Consider the following 17,254-nt stretch of genomic DNA (forward strand, 5'->3'; position numbering starts at 1 on the left):
CTACAATTTTGAGGGACATGTAGTGCCCAAAGAAGAGAGAACCGCCCTCCAGAGGCCCCTATCACAACCTAAGAGGAGGCCCCAATGCAAATCAAGAAGCCCCAAGTCCACTGCCACAACTCAAAAGGAGGACTCCACCGCTACTCGAGAGAAGCCACCAGCCACAATAGAAGAGGATACCCAGACAGCATACCTAGGAGGAGTAACTGCAGCAAAAATAGATGAGCCCCACCACCAAAAAAGAAAGGAGGCCCCTGAACACTGCAATGAGAGAAAAATCACTGCAGATATTGCAACTAAAGAGCCCCTCACCAAAACTAGAAAGGAGCCAGCACAGCACAACTATAGAGCAGCCCACCAGTACACCAGAACTAGAAAGTGGTAGCCACACTGCAGCTAGAGATAGTCCCCCACCACAACTAAAGAGGAGACCCCACTGATACTCAAGAGGAGCTCAACAGCACACTGCAACTAGAAAGAAACTCCCAAGCAACAGGTAGAGAGGAGTTGCCAACTACTAGAGAAGAGCCCACCACTGAAACTCAAGAGGAGCCACCTGCTTCATCTCAACAGGATCTGCTGCCTAATTTTAGAGGAGCCCTGAGGCCCCACAGCAAATTTTTATGTGCCTGCTTAGACTATTAGAGAGGAGCAAACCACTGCAAGTACAGAGATGCAACGACCACAACACGAGAGCCCCGTGAACACTGCAACTAGCTTCGACTGCCCTGCCACAACAGGAAACTTGAACCCTGCCACAACTACAGAGGAGCCTGCACATCAAAACTAGACAGAAGACCCACACAACTAGACAGGAGCCACTGGAGTTTGACTTCCATAAGCGTCCACTGGCACAATACACAAGCCTCCTGCCACACTCCAGAGGAGACTGAACTCCTCAGGTGGAGAAGAGCCCCATACACCCCACAATTGTTGCGGAAAAGCCCCACCCAATGCAACTAGACAAGTGCTACCTCAACCCAACTAGAGACTTGACCATCCATCACAGTAGCGAGGGTCAACCCCTCCAAAGTTATTGAGGAACCCCTAGCTCTAAAGGTAGGGAAGACCCCTCACCATGGAGTCCCCCACATGACAAATGTGAGAGGAGGCACACACACAACTCAAAAGGAGACCTGAGTACCCTGCAGAAGCTCCAGAGGAGCCCTACAATGCAACTCAAGAAAAGCCACCATTGTTAAAGAGAGAGGAGCCCTCCAGACAATACATCCAGAGAGGAGCTCCCATAGAACAATCAGATAAGTGCAGCTCGTCACATGTAGAGAGGAGCCTGCACACCACATCTGGAGAAGAGTCCCTGCATAGCACAGTGATTGAGAACCACTGTCCAAGGCAACTAAAGAGAAACCACCAAGTCCTTTGCTGAAACATGAGAGGGGACACTTGTCCCAATGACAGAGGATCCCCCCACCAAAACTGGGTAAGTTTTCCTCACCACAAGTAGAGAGAACTCCACCAAGACATCACACATAGATAGGAATGCCTCTGCCAAAGATAGAGATGAACCCCCCGAAGTAACTTGAGAGGAGGCCCTCACAAATAGAGAGGAGCAACCACACACAGATTTGTGAGGAAAACCTAGTGCCAAAAGAAGAGAGGACCACCCTGCACAGAAACCCATCAGAATATAAGAGCAGTGAGAACTGCAACTCGAGAGGAGCCATGATTTCACTGTCACAACTCAAGAGGTGGATGCCGGTGATGCTCGAGAGAAGTTGCAGATCACAATATGAGAGGATGTGCCCAGATATAGTACCTAGAGATGAGTCACTCTGTGGCAATTATAGATGAGACCCCCAACCACAACAAGAAAGATGGCCCCTGCACATTGCAATGAGAGAGGCCTCCCCTCAGATACTGCAACTAAAGAGACCCACACCATAACTAGAAAGGAGCCCGCACACCAGAACTAGAGAGTATCCCACCAGCACACCACCACTACAAACGAGCAGCCGCATCACAGCTGGAGAAAATCCCCCACCACAACTAGGGTGGAGCCCCCCTGATACTTTAGAGGAGCTCACCAGAATACTGCAACTAGAAAGAAACCCCCATGCCACAGGTAGAGAGGAGTCCCCAACCACAACTAGAGAGGAGCCTGCCACTGAAACTTGAGAGGAGCCACCTGCTTCATCTCAACAGGATTCACTGCCTCCTTTTAGAGGAGCCCGAGCCCCCACAGCAAGTTGATCTGTGCCTCTTGAGACAAAAAGACAGGAGTCTACCACCACAAGTGCAAAGAGGCCCCCCACCACAACTCGAGAGCCCTGTGAATACCGCAACTAGCTTTGAGTACATGGCCACAATAAGGAAGTTGCACCCTGACACCACTAGAGAGGAGCCTGAACATCACAACTAGAGAGAAGCTCCCCACAACTAGACAGGAGCCCCTGGAAATTCCCTTAGAGAGGAGCCAGCCGACACAAAAATACACAAGTCTTCTGCCACAACTCCAGAAGAGCCTGCATTCCTCATGTGGAGAAGAGCCACATACACACCGCAACTATTGAGGAAAGGCCTCAGCATCAGAAAACCACCCACTGAAACCTAAGAGATCACCAGCACACCACAACTAGAAAGGCGACCCCACACCACAGCTAGATAGGAGTCCCCCACCATAATTACAGATGAGCCCCCCACAAAATCTCAAGAGGTTCCCCCTACAGCAGCTCGAGGGATGCCCCTTGCTGCAGCTGGAGAGGAGCCACAGCCGTAATTTGAGAACCCTGTGCACCCTGCAACGAACTTAAAGCCCACTGCCACAACTAGAAGGGATCAACCCTCCAGAACTAGAGAGGAATCTGCACACTACAACTAGAGAGGACCCCACCCAACATAATTAAGAGTTGACACCCCACACCAACTAGAGAGGATGCCCATGCCGCAGGTAGTGTAGCCACCTACACATTGCAACTAAACAGAAACCACCCTGCACACTGCTACTAGAGAGGGCCACCCCACCACCACTGGAGTGGAGGCCCCACCTCAAAAGGAACACCAAGGCCCCTGATGCAACTCCAGAGGAGTCCCCCACCACAACTAGAGAGGAGCCACAGACTGCAACAAGGGAGGAGCCCACCTGGACACCACATGTGGAAAGGAGGGCCCGAACCCTGCAACTAGAGAGGAGCAATTTTGCACACCACATCTAGAGAGGAGCTCCACACCTCTACCAGAGAGCAGTCTCTCAAACCACAAATAGAGATGAGCCAGCAAACTGCACCTAGAGGAGACACACACAGCATAAAGCAACAAGACAGGAGTTACAATTCTACAAATAAAGAGGACTCCCTCAGGCACAGCACATCTAGGGAGGAGCACCCTGGCACATCACAACTAGAGAGAAGCCCAATATATGCCACAACTAGATAGTTGATCCTTGAAGGTGAAGGTGAAGGTGAAGTCGCTCAGTCATGTCCGACTCTTTGCAGTCCCATGGACTATAGCCTACCAGGCTCCTCCATCCATGGGATTTTCCAGGCAAGAGTACTGGGGTTCTTCCCAACCCAGGGATTGAACTGTGGTCTCCCACATTGCAGGCAGATGCTTTACACTCTGAGCCACCAGGGAAGCTGATCCTTAGGTGCAACTATTGAGGAGCACACCGCTGATACTAGAGAGGTTCCCCCCATACATCACATCTAGAATCTAGAGCCACTGACACAACTGGAGTGGACACCCCTGCCACAGGTAAATAGGAGCCCACCACACACATCACAATTAGAGAAAAGTGCCCATGCACATCACAACTAGAGTGGAACTCCCACACAGATCATAACGAAAGAGGAGGCCAACACCGCAACTAGAGAGGCTACCCCTGCTGCAGTTAGATATAAGCCCCCCAAACATCATCATTATAGAGGAGCATACCCACACATCCCAATTAGACAGAAGACCCCTGCCATGAGTAGAGAGGAGCTCACCACGCTACAACGAAAGAGGACTCCCACTGCCGCAACTTGAGAGTAGCCTCCTGCACATCACAACTAGAAAAAGTGCCCCTTCCCATCACACTGGAGAGGAGCCACCCCATCACAATTTGAGAAGAGCACACTACTGCAACTAGAGAGGAGCCCAACTACCACAACTACAGAGGAGACCCCTGCCACAACTAGAGAAGAGTCTGCAAACAAAAACTATAGAGGAGCTGACCCACCACAAATGAAGAGTGGAAACCCACTGCAAATAGAGTGGAGCCCCATGCCACAATTAGAGAGTAGTATCCTGCATATTCCCGCTAGACAGGAGCCAGCATGCACATCACTACTAGAGAGGATATCTCCCACTGCAGCTAGAGAGGGGGCTCCAGAGCAACTCTAAATGAACCGTGAGTCACCTGCTGCAACTCAAATGGAACCCCGAGTTCCCCACTGCAATTCTACTGGAGCCCTGTGCTGTAACAAGGCAGGAGACCCTGGCAAAATGACATAGGAACTCCCCGGCCACTAGTGAAGTGGATTTCTCTGGCACTAGCAGAGTGGGCCACCCCAGAATATCACACCTAGAGGGAAGCCCCTCTGCCACACATACAGACAAGCTCCCTGAAGTAAGTTGAGTGGAGTCCCTCACAACTAGAGAGAAGCAGCCCACTAACATTAGTAAGTAACCCCTAGCATCAAAATTACAGAGGACCTATCCCATGGAAATTCTTACCCCCTAGCCATAGAGGACACAGCCCCACAACTTGAGAGGAGCCCTCCACCACAACTCGAGAAGAACCCGCTAGACTTCACACATAAAGAGTAGCCCCTCTGATGCTAATAGAGACGAACCTCACAACATAACTAGAGAGGAGCTTGCACACTACAGCTAGAGAGAATCAAACCCACCACAACTACAGAGTTTACTCTGAAAACAACTAGAGAAAAGACAAATGTCAAAACTAGTGACAGCCACCTGCACATTGCAACAAGACAGGAGCTACCCTGCACATCCCTGCTAGAGATAAGCCACCCCAAAACAATTCAAGGGGAGGCCCCTCCCTAACTCGAGAGGAAGCCACACTGCAGATAGAGAGGAACCCTCCATACCCCCTCAACTAGAGAGGAATCCTGAGTTCTCCCCATGGCTCAAGTGGAACCCTGAGTTCCATGCTGCAACTGGAGAGGAACATGGTGTTCTCACTACAACTTGAGAGGAGCTCTGAGTCCCCTGCCTCAACTCAAGAGGAGCCTTCCACGACAACTAGAGAGGAAATCCGAGTTGTGCACTGTAACTGAGAGGAGCACAGAATATCCGCTCCAACTCATGAGGAGCCCTGATTCCACTGGTGCAACTTGAGAGGAACCCCAAGCTTACCACCACAACTCGAAAGGATCCCAACCCCCCTGCTGGAACCGAGAGGTGGTACCACCAGAACTCGAGAAGAGCTCTGAGTCCCCTGCCTCAACTCAAGAGGAGTTCTCATGGCAAACTGAGCTAAGACCTCAGCACAACTAGAGAGGAGAATCACACCACCACAAGAGAGGAGCCCAGGCAAATATCATTACAAGAGAGGAGCACCCACGGGACAATTAGAGAAGTGCAGCCCTCCACAACTAGAGAGGCGCTCACACATCATATCTGGAGAAGAGACCCACCTCACATTGCAGCTATTGAGGAAAAGCCCTGCCCAGTGCAACTAGAGCAGAGATGCCCACAACTAGAGACTTAACCAAGAACCACAACTAGAGAGTTGAACCCCACTGCAACTAGAGAGGAGCCTTCTGGATAAAACTAAATTGGATATCCCACCTTAAATAGAGAGTAGTCCCTTGCCCACAGCAACTAGAGTAATGACTGCAACAACTCAAAGGAGCAGCACACCACATCTAGAGAGAAACCCCTAGTACAGTGCAACTAGAGAGAGCCCATGGCCACAACTAATGTTTTTACCACAAGCCACAATGAGAGGAGCCTACACACTGCTTATGTAAAAAGTCCCCTGCATACCACAATGACTGAGAAACACCACTGCCCAATGCAACTAGAGAGGTACCATCAAGTCATTTCCTGAAACATGAGACGCAACACTGGCCACAATGACAGAAAAGCCCTCCACCAAAGCTGGAGAGTTTCCCCCACCACAAGTAGAAAGGAGTCCACCAAAGAATCAAAGATAGAGATAAGCCCCTGAAGTAACTCAAGAGGAGGCCCTCACAAGTAGAGAGAAGTAACCACGCTAAAATTTGTGAGGAACACCTAGTGTCAAAAGAAGAGCAGAGCCACCTGCAGAGCCCCCTATCACAACCTAAGAGGAAGGACTAGTGCAACTTGAGAGGAGCCCTGAGTACACTGCCACAACTCAAGAAAAGGACTCCTAGCTCCTCAAGAGAAGCCACTGGCCACAATGCGAGAGGATGCCCATAGACTTCATAAGTAGAGAGGAGTCAGTCAGTCAATCAGTCAGTCCAGTCGCTCAGTCATGTCCGACTCTTTGCGACCCCATGAATCGCAGCACGCCAGGCCTCCCTGTCCATCACCAACTCCCGGAGTTGTACTCAAACTCATGCCCATCAAGTCGGTGATGCCATCCAGCCATCTCATCCTCTGTCGTCCCCTTCTCCTCCTGCCCCCAACCCCTCCCAGCATCAGGGTCTTTTCCAATGAGTCGACTCTTCCCATGAGGTGGCCAAAGTACTGGAGTTTCAGCTTCAGCATCAGTCCTTCCAATGAACAACCAGGACTTATCTCCTTCAGGATGGACTGGTTGGATCTCCTTGCAGTCCAAGGGACTCTCAAGAGTCTTCTCCAACACCACTGTTCAAAAGCATCAGGTTTTCGGTGCTCAGCTTTCTCACAGTCCAACTCTCACATCCATACATGACCACTGGAAAAACCATAGCCTTGACCAGACAGACCTTTGTTGGCAAAGTAATGTCTCTGCTTTTTAATATGCTATCTGGGCTAGTCATAACTTTCCTACCGAGGAGTAAACATCTTTTAATTTCATGGCTGCAATCACCATCTGCAGTGATTTTGGAGCCCCCAAAAATATCAAGTCTGACATGGTTTCCACTGTTTCCCCATCTATTTCCCATGAAGTGATGGGACCAGATGCCATGATCTTAGTTTTCTGAATGTTGAGCTTTAAGCCAACTTTTTCACTCTCCTCTTTCAATTTCATCAAGAGGCTTTTAGTTCTTCTTCACTTTCTGCCACAAGGGTGGTATCACCTGCATGTCTGAGGTTATTGATATTTCTCCTGGCAATCTTAATTCCAGCTTGTGCTTCTTCCAGCATTTCTCATGATGTACTCTGCATATAAGTTAAATAAGCAGGGTGACAGTATACAGCCTTGACATACTCCTTTTCCTGTTTGGAACCAGTCTGTTGTTCCATGTCCAGTTCTAACTGTTGCTTCCTGACCTGTATACAGGTTTCTCAAGAGGCAGGTCAGGTGGTCTGGTATTCCCATCTCCTTCAGAATTTTCCACAGTTTATTGTGATCCACACAGTTGAAGGCTTTGGTGTAGTCAATAAAGCAGAAATAGATTTTTTTTTTTTTTTTTTTTTCTGGAACTCTTGCTTTTTTGATGATCCAGCGGATATTGGCAATTTGATCTCTGGTTCCTCTGCCTTTTCTAAAGCCAGCTTGAACATCTGGAAGTTCTCGGTTCACGTATTGCTGAAGCCTGGCTTGGAGAATTTTGAGCATTACTTTACTAGCGTGTGAGACGAGCATAAATGTGTGGTATTTTGAGCATTCTTTGGGATTACCTTTCTTTCTAATGGGGCTGAAAAATGACCTTTTCCAGTCCTGTGGCCACTGCTGAGTTTTCCAAATTTGCTGGCATATTGAATGCAGCACTTTCACAGCATCATCATTGAGGATTTAAAATAGCTCAACTGGAATTCCATCACCTCCACTACCTTTGTTCGTAGCGATGCTTTCTAAGGCCCACTTGACTTCACACTCCAGGATGTCTGGCTCTAGGTGAGTGATCACACCATTGTGATTATCTGGGTCATGAAGATCTTTTTGTACAGTTCCTTCTATGTATTCTTGCCACCTCTTCTTAATATCTTCTGCTTCTGTTAGGTCCATACCATTTCTGTCCTTTATTGAGCCCATTTTTGCATGAAATATTCCCTTGGCATCTCTAATTTTCTTGAAGAGATCTCTAGTCTTTCCCATTCTGTTGTTTTCTTCTATTTCTTTGCATTGATCGCTGAGGAAGGCTTTCTTATCTCTCCTGGGTATTCTTTGGAACTCTGTATTCAAATGGGAATATCTTTCCTTTTCTCCTTTGCTTTTTGCTTCTCTTCTTTTCACAGCTATTTGTAAGGCCTCCTCAGACAACCATTTTGCCTTTTTGCATTTCTTTTCCATGGGGATGGTCTTGATCCCTGTCTCCTGTACAATGTCACGAACCTCCATCCATAGTTCATCAGGCTCTCTGTCTATCAGATCTAGTCCCTTAAATCTATTTCTCACTTCCACTGTATAGTCATAAGGGATTTGATTTAGGTCATACCTGAATGGTCTAGTGGTTATCCCTGCTCTCTTCAGTTTAAGTCTGAATTTGTCAATAAGGAGTTCATGATCTGAGCCACAGTCAGCTCCTGGTCTTGTTTTTTGCTGACTGTATAGAGCTTCTCCATCTTTGGCTGCAAAGAATATAATCAATCTGATTTTGGTGTTGGCCATCTGGTGATGTCCATGTGTAGAGTCTTCTCTTGTGTTGTTGGAAGAGGGTGTTTGTTATGACCAGCACTTTCTCTTGGCAAAGCTCTATTAGCCTTTGTCCTGCTTCATTCCGTACTCCAAGGCCAAATTTGCCTGTTACTCCAGGTGTTTCTTGACTTCCTACTTTTGCATCCCAGTCCCCTGTAATGAAAAGGACATCTTTTTTGGGTGTTAGTTCTAAAAGGTCTTGTAGGTCTTCATAGAACTGTTCAACTTTGGCTTCTTCAGCATTACTGGTTGGGGCATAGGCTTGGATTACCATGATACTCTTCAGCAAATATAGATGAGCCTCCACACCACAACCAGAAAGGAGGTCCCTGCACATTAAAATGAGAGAGGACTCCACACGGGTATTGCAGCTAATGACCCACTCACCATAACCAGAAAGGAGCCCACACATCACAATTAGAGATTAGCCCATGAACACACCACAACTAGAAAGAAACACCCATGCAACAGGTAGAGAGGAGTCCCCATCCACAACTAGAGAGATGCTTGCATGCCACAACTAGAGAGAATTGAAACCACCACAGCTACAGAATTGAATCTGACCCAAACAAGAGAAAAAACCCAAGCCAAAACTAGTGAGTGGCCATTCACACATTGCAACAAGGCAGGAGCCCCCCTGAACATCCCTGCTGGAGATGAGTCACACCAATACAAATTGAGAAGATGCCCCTTTACAATTTTGGAGGAACCCTGAGTACACCCCAAATGGAGAGGAATCCTGAGTTCCCTGCCATGGCTCAAGTGGAATGCTGATTCTCACGCTGCAACTCGAGAGGGATCCTGAGATCCCACTGCAACTTGAGAGGAGCCTTGTGTCCCAGCTGCAACTCGAGAGGTAGCCCAACTTCCCAGCCATAACTCGAGTGGAGCCCCAAGTCCCCTGCTGCAACTTGATAAGAAGCCCAAGTTTTCTGCTGCAAATTCAACATCCATTTATGATTAAAGCTCTCCAGAGAGCAGGATTGAAGGAACAAACCTCAACATAATAAAAGCTATATATGACAAACCCACAGCAAGCATATACAATGGAAAAAAGACAACCTCTTTAAGAAGTGGTGCTGGAAAAACTGGTCAACCACCTGTAAAAGAATGAAACTAGAACACTTTCTAACACCATACACAAAAATCAACTCAAAATGGATTAAAGATCTAAATGTAAGACCAGAGACTATAAAACTCCTAGAGGAGAACCTAGGCAAAACACTCTCCGATGTAAATCACAGCAGGATCCTCTATGACCCACCTCCCAGAATATTGGAAATAAAAGCAAAAGTAAACAAATGGGACCTAATGAAACTTAAAAGCTTTTGCTCAACAAAGGAAACTATAAGCAAGGTGAAAAGACAGGTCTCAGATTGGGAGAAAATAATAGCAAACGAAGCAACAGACAAAGGATTAATCTCAAAAATATACAAGCAACTCCTGAAGCTCAATTCCAGAAAAATAAATGACCCAATCAAAAAATGGGCCAAATAACTAAACAGACATTTCGCCAAAGAAGACATACAGATGGCTAACAAACACATGAAAAGATGCTCAACATCACTCATTATCAGAGAAATGCAAATCAAAACCACAATGAGGTACCATTACATGCCAGTCAGGATGGCTGTTATCTAAAAGTCTACAAGCAATAAGTGCTGGAGAGGGTGTGGAGAAAAGGGAACCCTCTTACACTGTTGGTGGGAATGCAGACTAGTACAGCTGCTATGGAGAACAGTGTGGAGATTTCTTCAAAAACTGGAATTAGAACTTCCATATGACCCAGCAATCCCACTTCTGGGCATACACACCAAGGAAACTAGATCTGAAAGAGACACGTGTACCCCAATGTTCACTGCAGCACTGTTTGTAATAACCAGGACATGGAAGCAACCTAGATGCCCATCAGCAGACGAATGGATGAGGAAGCTGTGGTACATATACACCATGGAATATTACTCAGCCATTAAAAAGATTTCATTTGAATCAGTTCTAACGAGATGGATGAAACTGGAGCCCATCATACAGAGTGAAGTAAGCCAGAAAGATAAAGACCAATACAGTATACTAACACATATATATGGAATTTAGAAAGATGGTAATGATAACCCTATATGCAAAACAGAAAAAGAGACACAGATGTATAGAACAGACTTTTGGACTCTGTGGGAGAAGGTGAGTGTGGGATGTTTTGAGAGAACAGCATCAAAACATGTATATTATCTAGGGTGAAATAGATCACCAGCCAAGGCTGGATGCATGAAACAAGTGCTCGGGCCAGGTACACTGGGAAGACCCAGAAGAATCTGGTGGAGAGGGAGGTGGGAGGGGGGATCGGAATGGGGAATACATGTAAATCATGTCAGTGTATGACAAAAACCACAACAATATTGTAAATTAATTAGCCTCCAACTAATAAAAATAAATGGGGGAAAAAAAGATTAAAAGAGACAAAAGAGGTAGGGACGGAGATCCGACTGGGAAGGGAGTCTTAAAAAAGAGAGAACTTTCCAAATACCAGGAAACACTCTCTCTCATGGGTCTCTGGGGAGTCTTGGGATTTCAGAGGGCAAAATAGCCAGAAAGAAAAATAAATAAATAATTAAAACCCACAGATTATATGCCTAACATCAACTCCCAGCAGATCAGCAGCCCAGATGCTTGCATCCCCCACTAGCAAGCAGGGGAGGGGCAGGGAGGAGCCGGCTGCATTGCTTAGGGTAAGGGCTGGGCCTGAATGCCCTGAGGGCAATCTGAGGGAACTAGCTTGAGATAGCAACCCAGACTGTGAAATAGCTATCCTGCAATCACGCAAAAAGCCCTAACCTAAGACACGGCCAGGCCCGCTCACAGAACAAAGGACTGAGCAGAGCTAGCCTGCTGCGGACCAGCCCATTCCCCCTCCAGAGACAGGCAGGCGAGGACAGCCAGAGCCAGAAGGGGGCAATTGGTCCCAGAGAGGTACCCTATACCAAACTACAAGCAGGCTTCTCTCCTAACCAAGACTTCTTGGGACTCTGAACGATCGACATCCAGAGGGTCACAGCCAGAGGCCAGCTCCGCAGAATAGACCCACGGCACACCTAAAAACACGCTCATTGTATCCAGAAAACCGAGGGGCTGGAACGGGGGAGAGGGTAAGCTGCAGCCTCCTACCCGGGGCGAATACGTGCCTGAGCTGCTTGGGCCTGGGACAGGCACAAAACACAGGCCCAACCAAGGCTGCACCTTTGTGGAGTACCCGAGAACCTGAACCTGAGTGGCTTAGACCTCGGAAGTGCATGTAAACCAGAGCCTGCATCAGACAGTTCCCGGCAGAGCAACCTAGAGTCTGAGCAGTGTAGACTGGGAAAGCACACACGCCATGAGCGGGGGCAAACCCAGTGTGGCTGAATCACTGTGAGCACTCCCCACACATGCCAGTGATATTTGTTCGCAGTGTTCCTCCCTCCCCAAAGCACGACTGAACAAGTGAGCCTAAAAAAAAAAAAAAAAAAAAAAAGGAACACCACCGCGCCCCTTGTGGCAGGGCGGAAATTAGACACTGAAGAGACCAGCAAACAAAAGCTAAAATAAACAGAGGGAACCACTATGAAAGTGACAGTTGCAATAGATTAAAACCCTGTAGTTAGCACCAACTACATAGGAAGGGGCCTATAGACCTTGAGAAATACAAGCCGGACTAAGGAACTATCTGAAGATGAACTGACCCCACACTGTCCAAAACAGCTCCAGAGAAAGTCTCAGATATATTTTTACTACTATCATTTTTTAAATTTAAAAAAAAATTTTTACATGGGGAATACATGTAAATACCATGGCTGATTCTTGTCAATGTATGACAAAAACCACTACAATATTGTAAAGTAATTAGCCTCCAACTAATAAAAAAAAAGTCAAAAAAAAAATTCTTTTGAGGTAAAAAAAAAATTTTTTTAAGTTTTTATTTTTTACTTTTTTACTTTATTTTTTTTATTTTTAAGTCCCCATTACTCCTTTAATTTTCATTTTTATAACCTACTATTACCTTGCAAAAAAAAGACCCTATTTTTAAAACAAACTTCATATATACATATTTTATAATTTCTGTGACTTTGTTTTGTTGTTGTTGTTGTTTATTGGTTTGATTTTTTGGTTTTTTTTCTTTTTTTTTTTTTTTTTTGCTTTTTTGCGTTTTTTAAAATATTGTATTTTTGGGAATTTAACTCAGGATTTTTAATCTTTGCTTTTTGGTATTTGTTATCAACTTTGTACCTTTAAGAACCCAGTCTTCAGTACCCATTTTTACTTGGGAGCAGGATCACTGGCCTGATTGCTCTCTCCCCCTTTTGACTCTCCTTTTTCTCCACCAGGTCTCCTCTATCTCCCTCTGCCCCTTTTTCTTCTCTACCCAACTCAGTGGATCTCTTTGTATGTTTCAGGCTGTGGAGAATACTTAGGGAACTGATTACTGGCTGGATCTGTCTCTCTCCTTTTGATTCCCCCTTTTATCCTCCTGGCCACCTCTGTCTCCTTCCTCCCTCTTCTCTTCTCTGTGTAACTCCGTGAACATCTCTGAGGGATCCAGACTGTGGAGAGCACATAGGGAAGTGATTACTGGCTAGCTTGCTCTCTCCCCTTTTGATTCCCCCCTCTTCTCCTCCTGGTCACCTCTATCTCCCTCCTCCATCTTCTCTTCTCCATGTAATTCTGTGTACATCTCTGGGTGTCCCTCACTGTGGAGAAACATTTCATCATTAACCTAGATGTTTTATCATCAGTGCTGTATAGATGGAGAAGTCTTGAGGCTACTGTAAGAATAAGACTGAAAACCAGAGGCAGGAGGCTTAAGTCCAAATCCTGAGAACACCAGAGAACTCCTAAATCCAGGGAACATTAAATGATAGGAGCTCATCAAACGCCTCCATACCTACACTGAAACCTAGCACCACCCAAGGGCCAACAAGCTCCAGAGAAAGACATACCACACAAATTCTCCAGCAACACAGGAACATAACCCTGAGTCTCAACATACAAGCTGACCAAAGCCACACCAAACTCTGGCATCTCAAAACATTACTGGACACTTCATTGCACTCCAGACAGAAGAAATCCAGCTCCACCCACAAGAATGCCGACACAAGCTACCCTACCCAGAAAACCTTGACAAGCCACCTGTCCAACCCCACCCACAGCAAGGAACCTCCACAATAAGGAGGAAACACCAATTGCCAGAATACAGAAAGGCCATGCCAAACACAGCAATATAAACAAGATGAGAAGGCAGAGAAATATGTAGCAGGTAAAGGAACAGGATAAATGCCCACCAAACCAAAACAAAAGAGGAAGAGATAGGGAATCTACCTGATAAAGAATTCTGAATAATGATAGTGAAAATGATCCAAAATCTTGAAAGCAAAATGGAGTTACAGATAAATAGCCTGGAGACAAGGGTTGAGAAGATGCAAGAAAGGTTTAACAAGGACCTAGAAGAAATAAAAAAGAGTCAATATATAATGAATAATGCAATAAATGAGATCAAAAACACTCTGCAGGGAACCAACAGTAGAATAATGGAGGCAGAAGATAGGATAAGTGAGGTAGAAGATAGAATGGCAGAAATAAGTGAAACAGAGAGAAAAAAAGAAAAAAGAATTAAAAGAAATGAGGACAACCTCAGAGACCTCTGGGACAATGTTAAATGCCCCAACATTCAAATCATAGGAGTCCCAGAAGAAGACAAAAAGAAAGACCATGAGAAAATACTTGAGATAATAGTTGAAAACTTCCCTAAAATGGGGAAAGAAATAATCACCCAAGTCCAAGAAACCCAGAGAGTCCCAAACAGGATAAACCCAAGGCAAAACACCCTGAGACACATATTAATCAAATTAACAAAGATCAAACACAAAGAACAAATATTAAAAGCAGCAAGGGGAAAACAACAAATAACACACAAGGGGATTCCCATAAGGATAACAGCTGATCTTTCAATAGAAACTCTTCAGGCCAGAAGGGAATGGCAGAACATACTTAAAGTGATGAAAGAAAATAACCTACAGCCCAGATTACTGTACCCAGCAAGGATCTCATTCAAATATGAAGGAGAAATCAAAAGCTTTACAGACAAGGAAAAGCTGAGATAATTCAGCACCACCAAACCAGCTCTCCAGCAAATGCTAAAGGATCTTCTCTAGACAGGAAACACAGAAAGATGTATAAACTCAAACCCAAAACAATAAAGAAAATGGCAATGTGATCATACTTATCAATAATTACCTTAAATATAAATGTGTTGAATGCCCCAACCAAAAGACAAAGACTGGCTGAATGGATACAAAAACAAGACTCCTATATATGTTGTACACAAGAGACCCACCTCAAAACAAGGGACACATACAGACTGAAAGTGAAGGACTGGAAAAAGATATTCCATGCAAATCGAGACCAAAAGAAAGCAGGAGTCACAATACTCATATCAGATAAAATAGACTTTAAAACAGAGGCTGTGGAAAGATATAAAGATGGACAGTACATAATGATCAAAGGATCAATCCAAGAAGAAGATATAACAATCATAAAAATATATGCTCCCAACATAGGAGTACCACAATATGTAATACAAATGCTAATAAGTATGAAAATGGAAAATAACAATAACACAATAATAGTGGGAGACTTTAATACCCCACTCACACCTATGAATAGATCAACTAAACAGAAAATTAATGAGAAGCACAAACTTTAAATTATACAATAGACCAGTTAGACCTAATTGATATCCATAGAACATTTCACCCCAAAACAATGAATTTCACCTTTTTCTCAAGTGCACACGGAACTTTCTCCAGGATAGATCACATCCTGGGCCATAAATCTAGCCTTGGTGAATTAAAAAAAAAAAAAAGAAATCATTCCAAGCATTTTTTTCTGACCACAATGCAATAAGATTAGATGTCAATTACAGGAGAAAAACTAAGAAAAATTCCAACATATGGAGGCCGAACAACACGCTGCTGAACAACCAACAAATCACAGAAGAAATAAAAAAAGAAATCAAAATATGCATAGAAACAAATGAAAATGAAAACACAACAACCCAAAACCTATGGGACACTGTAAAAGCAGTGCTAAGGGGAAGGTTCATAGCAATACAGGCTTACCTCAAGAAACAAGAAAAAAGTCAAATAAATAACCTAACTCTACACCTAAAGCAACTTGAAAAGGAAGAAATTATGAACCCCAGGGTTAGTAGAAGGAAAGAAATCTTAAAAATTAGGGCAGAAATAAATGCAAAAGAAGCAAAAGAGACCATAGCAAAAATCAACAAAATCCCAAAAGCTGGTTCTTTGAGAAGGTAAATAAAATTGACAAACCATTAGCCAGACTCATCAAGAAACAAAGGGAGAAAAATCAAATCAACAAAATTAGAAATGAAAATGGAGAGATCACAACAGACAACACAGAAATACAAAGGATCATAAGAGACTATTATCAGCATCTATATGCAAATAAAATGGACAACTTGGAAGAAATGGACAAATTCTTAGAAAAGTACAACTTTCCAAAATTGAACCAGGAAGAAATAGAAAATCTCAACAGACCCATCACAAGCACGGAAATTGAAACTGTAATCAGAAATCTTCCAGCAAACAAAAGCCCAGGACCAGACGGCTTCACAGCTGAATTCTCCCAAAAATTTAGAGAAGAATTAACACCTTTACTACTCAAACTCTTACAGCAAATTTCAGAAGAAGGTAAACTTCCAAACTCATTCTATGAGGCCACCATCACCTTAATACCAAAACCTGACAAAGATGCCACACACACACACACACACACAAAGAAAAGAAATCTGTAGGCCAATATCACTGATGAACATAGATGCAAAAATCCTTAACAAAATTCTAGCAAACAGAATCCAACAGCATATTAAAACTATCATACATCATGACCAAGTGGGCTTTATCCCAGGGATGCAAGGATTCTTTAATATCCACAAATCAGTCAATGTAATACACCACATTAACAAATTGAAAGATAAAAACCATATGATTATCTCAATAGATGCAGAGAAAGCCTTTGACAAAATTCAACATCCATTTATGATAAAAAAAAAAAAAAAAACCCTCCAGAAAGCAGGAATAGAAGGAACATACCTCAACATAATAAAAGCTATATATGACAAACCCTCAGCAAACATTATCCTCAATGGTGAAAAATTAAAAGCATTTCCCCTAAAGTCAGGAACAAGATAAGGGTACCCACTCTCACCACTACTAGTTAACATAGGTTTGAAAGTTTTGGCTACAGCAATCAGAGCAGAAAAAGAAATAAAATAAATCCAGATTGGAAAAGTAGAAGTAAAACTCTCACTGTTTGCAGATGACATGATCCTCTACATAGAAAACCCTAAAGACTCCACCAGAAAATTATTAGAGCTAATCAATGAGTATAGTAAAGTTGCAGGATATAAAATTAACACACAGAAATCCCTTGCATTCCTATATACTAACAATGAGAAAACAGAAAGAGAAATTAAGGAAACAATTCCATTCACCATTGAAACAAAAAGAATAAAATACTTAGGAATAA

Source organism: Odocoileus virginianus, unplaced genomic scaffold (assembly GCF_023699985.2).
Source record: "Odocoileus virginianus isolate 20LAN1187 ecotype Illinois unplaced genomic scaffold, Ovbor_1.2 Unplaced_Scaffold_15, whole genome shotgun sequence".
Classification (NCBI taxonomy): Eukaryota; Metazoa; Chordata; class Mammalia; order Artiodactyla; family Cervidae; genus Odocoileus; species Odocoileus virginianus.